Source organism: Somniosus microcephalus, chromosome 12 (assembly GCF_052327205.1).
Source record: "Somniosus microcephalus isolate GS21.2 chromosome 12, FLI_Smic_1.0, whole genome shotgun sequence".
In the NCBI taxonomy this organism is placed as follows: domain Eukaryota; kingdom Metazoa; phylum Chordata; class Chondrichthyes; order Squaliformes; family Somniosidae; genus Somniosus; species Somniosus microcephalus.
In genome coordinates, this window is record NC_140998.1 from 172,786,709 (window position 1) to 172,793,811 (window position 7,103).

A 7,103-nucleotide genomic window follows, 5' to 3' on the forward strand; every position below is an offset into this window, starting at 1 on the left:
GGCATCACATCTCTGACTCCTTTACTCCCCCACAGTACCATCGACCGCACCCGTCCCCACTAGCCAGGAGGAAGAACCTGAGCATCCAGACTCCTCAGAGGAAGCTGCAACCTCTGAGGGCATAGTGTCAGCAGAATTCAACGCACCCAGCACCAGCGCAGACACTCACACCTCGGTGGGACCTGAGCGAGAGAGAGTAGTGTTGTCACTTGGTGTATCACAGCTCACAAGTGAGCATCAGCAGATGGTGGAGACAGGGACAGCAGTGGAGAGTCCTCGTTGGAGGGCGCAGGACTCTGCCAGCTCGGTTCAGCTGCATGTCGAACCTCTGGGTCCATCCACAAAATCAGCGGTGCTGGAACTCCAGGAACAGATGCAGGAGGCTCTGGCAGGCTTTGTCTCCAAGGTCGCTGCGAGTGTGGAGTGAATGGAGGAGTCCATTGCGAACATGAGCAGAGCCTTTGTGGAGTCATTGGCGCATGAACGCATCAGCATAGAAAGGAAGGCAACCTCCATGGAGGTGATAAGTCGCCAGAGTGTAGAAAACACGGTGAGTGTTCTGAATAGAATGACATCTCTGGAGGAGCGAAGGTCATCTATTGAACAGAGAAACCAGACCTTCATGGAAGTCCTTCTGAGTAGGACTGCCAGTGCAGATACGGGTCCCCATGGCCCCCCTGATCTGCAGCAAGGTGCTCTCAAGCCACTTGCAAGCGCTGAGGGGGACCTGACCCATGAGAGGGAAGTTGGTGGCAGACATCAAGGAAGTGGGGGCTCCTCTCCAAGCACTCACACTTCCATGCCACTGTAGAGCCCTCGGTCAGAGCCCCACCAGAGTCCCCACCCAACTGAGATCGGCGTCTCAACCCCTGCACAGCCACAGGAGCAGCAGACTGTTGGCGAGCCCTCACAGGTTTGCAACCTCAGAGGATCACACACACAGAAACCCCACAGTGCAGATAGAGGCCATTTTGGCCCATCGAGCCTGCACCGACACATATCCCACCTGATCCCCGTAACCCCTACACCAACACATATCCCACCCTATCCCTGTAACCCCACGTATTTAATCCCCCTAACACTAAGGGTCAATTTATCATAGCCAATCAACCTAACCCGCACATCTTTGGACTTTTGGATGCCCGCCAAAGGTGTCGAGACAGTAGCAGCAAGAAACTGAGCAAGGGGCCTCCACATCTGCTGAAGCCACAGGGGCAGCACCATGTAAGAGCACACGTAAGAGAGATACTGCACAAATAGTCACAAGGGTAGTCACTTGGGTGAAATTTGATGTTTAATGTTAAAAAGCCATCTGATGGTTAGTGTAAATAAAAAATCTGATGGCTACTGCTGCAGTTGTGGCGTGTGTCATTTCGCTAATGGGACTTCCACATTGTGGGCTTAGGATTACTTGCAATTGTCAGTATGGTGGTTAAATTGTTAGGAATCCGCTGGTTCTTGGCCATTGTCGAAGCTCTGGTAAGAAGCTGCGAGGCAAAGTGCTTGATTGGCTAGGCTAAGCAAATCTGGCCAAGATGAGTGTGTTCCTTGCATCCCGGGCAGCAATGTTCTCGCGTACTGCTGCCCCTGTGGCCTCTGCAATATGTTCGTTTTTGCTCCCCTCCTCCTCCTCCTCCTCATCCGAGGAGGATATCTGAGGAGCCACTTGGTCCTCAGGAATCTGCAAGCCACGACGCTGTGCCATGTTGTGAAGTGTACAACAAGCCACGACGATTCTGGAGACCCTGGCACTCCTGTTGTTGCTGCTGATGTTGGTGCTGCTGTTGTTCATGGTTCTGCTGGTGCCGCGGCTGGTCTTCGTCCTCATCTGATGTCCAGAAGGGAAGGAAATAAATGGCTCCAATGCTTCTGGTATATGCCTCAGTTGAGGAAGCGCTCAGTGAAGGTGGTGAGAGGGGTTTCCCAGGAGGTCACGCTGGAGATGGGTGTCAGGCTCCAAACTTCCACAGTTGTGGTTATGCCTTCTAAAAGTTCCCCCAGACTTGGAGACAACAAAGTCCTGCCACCTGCAAATGATGGCTGATCAAATATCCTCTTTAATGGTGGAGCTGCAGCTAATAGTCAGCAATCCAATTGTGCTCCCACCAGGTTTCATCGTCGTGTTTCAGAGCAGGCGTGCTTCACGTCGGAAAAGGGTTAAAATCACAAAGGCCTTTCAAAATGGTATAATAGAGGCAATTTAGTGCTTGTTAAGGGCCTTAAGGGCCTATCCTGCCTCTTGGGGGCGGGACGGAGACGGGAGCAGTAAACACGATTGCTTGTAAATTGCTTGGAGGCGGGGTTGGGCCCGCCCGCCCGCCTGCCACTTTTTGCCATTTTAACACCCCACGGCCTCCATTCCCGCCTCCGCGGCCCTTGAAATTCGAGCCCTTTATCTCTGTCACAACACCCATCTCATGCAGAAATGCAGTTTGTACCACTTTACTGTATTTTGTCCAGCCCTGGGTTTCTGTGTTGTCATGGTTTTCCTTGTGAGGCCCGGTTACGTAAGCCCTCAGTTGTGATGTGGCCCTGGGTCATGTGCCAATATAAGTCCTGCCAGCTCTTTGTGGCAGTTTATTGTGGTGGTGGGGGTTAAGGCCCAGACCTGAGATACAGACCATACGGACAAGGCAACATTTGCAACCCTTGGCAGCCATATTGGATTGAGCAGCTGTTTGTTCCTAATAAAGAATCCACCGCACCACAGACACTCAAAGTACTTGTTACAAAAGATGAGGAAATGTGAGTGTCGGACAGACATTTCTAGCAGAATTGCACCAAATTGGGATCTTCATGTGTCAGGGATTGAAGCTGCTTCATGATGTCATCAGGAAGTTGCTGTGACATCAGAGCGGCCTGTTGTGGCATTAGAGCGGTCCATTGTGACATTTGTTCCACTCTTCTTTAAAATTCTTGTTGCCTATTGCCCACCACCAATTGATTTCTCACCCACATATCCTCTCTGCTTTCCTCCTTCAGCCTCTGCACTCAGTGACTCCTCATCCTCGGTCATTTCAATCTGCACCTCAACTCGCCTTATCCTTTCTGCTCTGATTTTACTGCCCTCCTGTTGTCCCTTAAACACCCCTACCCATCACGGCCACCCCTCTACTTTGCCGTCTCTCCTGACCTCACTGCTTGCATGGTCTCAATCACTGACAAGGCCATCTCTGACCATTCATTTTATCACCCGTAACCCCCTACCACCTTCCAAACCTATTTTCGTCTGGGTCCATCCCGGTGAAAAAACTCTCTTACAGCAAGATAGGACGATTTGGAACAGAAGGAGGCCATTCAGCCCCTTGGATGTGCTCCGCTATTCAATTAGATCAGGGCTGATCTGTACCTCAACTCAATTTACCCACCTTTGTTCCGTATGCCTTCGTAACCTTACCTAACAAAAATCTATCAATTTGATTTCATTCTACCATGGGCGTACCGTGGCTGCACTGCAGAAACTCCCAAACCCGCAACCTCTTCCACCTAGAAGGATAAGGGCTGCAGGCCCATGGGAACACCACCACCTCCAAGTTCCCCTCCAAGTCACACATCAGCCTGACTTAGAAGTATATCGCCGATCCTTCATCATTGCTGGGTCAAAATTGTGGAACTCCCTCCCTAACAGCACTGTGGGAGTACCTTCACCACATGGACTGCAGCAGTTCAAGAAGGTGGCTCACCACCACCTTCTCAAGGGCAATTAGAGATGGGCAATAAATGCTGGCCTTGCCAGCGACACGTCCCATAAAAACAAATAAAAAAAAACTCTATTTACCTGCTTTTGCTCCATATGCCTTCGTAACCTTACCTAACAAAAATCTATCAATCTGATTTTACTGATCAACGATTGATGTCGCACCATTACGTAGCTCTTATTCAGATAGAGGCCTGTAGTTCTCCACTCACTCAGCAACAACAAACAACTTGTATATTAATATAGCGTCTTTAAAGTAGTAAAACATCCCAAGGCGCTTCACACAAAATTTGACATCGAGCCACATAGGGAGAAATTCGGGCGGGTGACCAACAGCTTGGTCAAAGAGGTAGGATTTAAGGAGCGCCTTAAAGGAAGAAAGAGAGATGGAGAGGTTTCGGGAGGGAATTCCAGAGCTCAGGGCCTTGGCAGCTGAAGGCACGGCCACCAAGCGTTGAGCAATTAAAATCAGGAATGCTCTAGAAGCCAGAATTAGGGGAGCGCAGAAATCTCTGGGGTGCGTGGTTGTGGGGCTGGAGGAGGTTACAGAGCTCGGGTGGGGCGAGGCCATGGAGGGATTTGAAAACAAGGATGAGAATTTTAAAATCAAGGCGTTGATTAACCCGAGAGCCAAATTAGGTCAGCGAGCACAGGGGTGATGGGACTTGGTGAGATTTAGGACACAGGCAGCCGAGTTTTGGATGAACTCAAGTTTACGTAGGGTAGAATGTGGGAGGCTAGCCAGGAGTGTGTTGGAACAGTCAAGTCTAGAGGTAACAAAGGCATGGATGAGGGTTTCAGCAACAGATGAGGTGAGGCAGGGGCTTGAGTTGGGAAATGTTATGGAGGTGGAAGTAGGCTGTCTTAGTTATGGGATGGATATGCGGCCAAAAGCTCATTTCCGGGTCAAATATGACACTAAGGTTGTGAAGAGCCTGGTTCAGCCTCAGACAGATGCTATGTAGAGGGATGGAGTCAATGGCTCGGGAATGGAGTTTGTGGTGGGGCCCGAAGACATTGGCCGCTATTTTACTAACCTCGGCGAATCCTTGGCGGGCGACATCGGTGGTGGGACCTGATCCTGCTGCTTTCTCCATCCCGGCCTCTGAAATGAATTTCCCGTGATTGGGCTTTTCCCGGCCAATTAGAGGAAGCCGGTATGGTGACGTCATTTGATGATGCGTCAGCAGCTGGTTTCCTTAATGGGACCATGGCCAACTTTATTTTGACATTTGTGCTGTCAGTGTTCTACAGCATTGAGGTGCTGCAAACACTGACAAGCACTGCACAGAGGTGCAGGGCTGCAGTCAGGCTCTCCTGTGCCTCCCTCCATATGCTGATGGAGGGAGTCACAGCATGCAGGGAGGTCCTCTTCCCTTCTCATAGGTGGAAGAGATCTCCCCAGGAGATCAACACAGCCTGATTGCACAGGAGGATGCAAGCAGGAATGTGATCAGCAGGACCTGGGGGCTGGGCTGCAAAGGTTTCAATGATCTCAGTAGAAATGTTAGTACAAAGCCACACTCAACCTCATCTTGCTGTGCCTCAAATCACATCCCCATCACTGTGCCTTCCCTACCCTACTCCTGCACATCCTTACTCACAGCAACTTATCTTGCAACACCACCCATCCCTCTCTATCTATATTACCACATCCCCATCTCACTCGCCATCCCTCACACTCAACCTCATCCTAGTGCAATCATACCAACTAACAACACACAAGGGTAGACACTTGGATGTTTTATGCAATGTTCATGTAATGTTTCTGTTAATCTGGTGTCAAACATTGAAATCTTTTTTTCAACACTGTGTTCTTGGACAGATTTGTGTGCAGCTTTGGAAGTGGCTTAGTGAGTTGCACTGAATGGTGAGACATAACGGTACCCTGCCGCCCCCCCAAATGGTGATGAGTGTGAAAGGGCTTGGGCATTGTAGGGATGCTTTATGGTCTTGGTGCCAACCTGATGCATTGAGAGCCATTTCAGTACTGTGACAGGGACAGAAACCTGATTAGCTGAACTCCATATTTTAATCCATCCAAAGATGGGCATGGAATTTTGAGGCAACAACACGTAGAAGGATTTTGGAGAGAAAAGGGAGGTTGGAGATGGGATGGTACTATGCAAGGACAGGGGGTCAAGGGTTGTTTTTTTGAGGAAAGGGGTGATGTCTACAGATTTGAAGGAGGGAGAAATGTTAACAATATCAGCTAACATTGGAGCCAGGAGGGTATGTGTGTGTGAGGGTGAGGGTATATGTGTGTCAGGGTGTGTGTGTGTGAGGGTGTGAGTGTGTGTGTCGGTATGTATACACACTCCTGGTCACACAGCAGCGGAACCTGTCCACTGTTTGAAGATTGACCGATAGTTGCAACAACAGGATATCTATTTATTTACAATTTATAAATTTACAAATTTACATGTCACGTTGAAAAATTGATCACTTTGATTCAAAGGCGAGGAGGTGGAGGACGATCGGGGCCTGTGTTGAGGCTTCATTCTGACAGCGACAGCAGCAGTTCCTTAGGCAGCTGTTCCACCAGGTGAGCCCCCGGACGGGTTGGACACGTTCTGACTGCCAGAGAAGTAAAATTGAAAAGGCCGCTCTATGTGCTCGGAGCTTGAAAAGGCCGCTCTATGTGCTCTGAGCTGCTCCTAGGGGTTGTGGAGGAAGAACTTGCAATCCATGGCGTGGGAAGTGATCCTATTGGGGAATTCTTGACCCAACTGTTGTGAAAGGGCCCTTAGGAGATCCATGTAATTCCCCTTAGGCTCCCCTAGATAGTTCTTGATTAATGAGGAAGCCTCGGTCGATCCAATGAGGGGGACAACCAGTTGCAGTGTTGAACTACAAGACCCGGTGACCCCACTCTTCCCGTCCAGGTGCAACAACAAACGCACAAGGTTGGAGCGGATCTGTCGCTAGTAGAAGGATCTGGAACCTCCGATTCCACATTTGGTGAAGTTCCCCAACATGCTGATTGCATCAGCCTGCACTTGATCACACTCGACGTCAAAGAGTGGTTGAATGCTGGTGAGGATTTTCTTTACAAAGGGTTGGATGGCGCTCCCTCTCAATTTAATTATGTTCTTGGAGAGGCACGACAGCACCTCCAAATGTTAGCACTTCCTCTTGGTTCTCCTTGGTCCCCAACAGACGAAGCATTGTGCCCATCACTTGATGTGACCAGTAATGGGCTCCAATTGTAATGTTGCCCAGGCCCCTGACACACTGCAACTGGGCAACTGGACAAGCATCATGCAAACACCGTAGCAATGTGCTCACCAGAGTGTCTGTGAGCTGATGCTGTGAAACCAGTGGAGATTTTAATAGCTCTCCAGAAAAGGAAGCCACGGTGACAGCCTGACACTCTTGGACAGTATGGATCTGAGCTGCCAGCTCT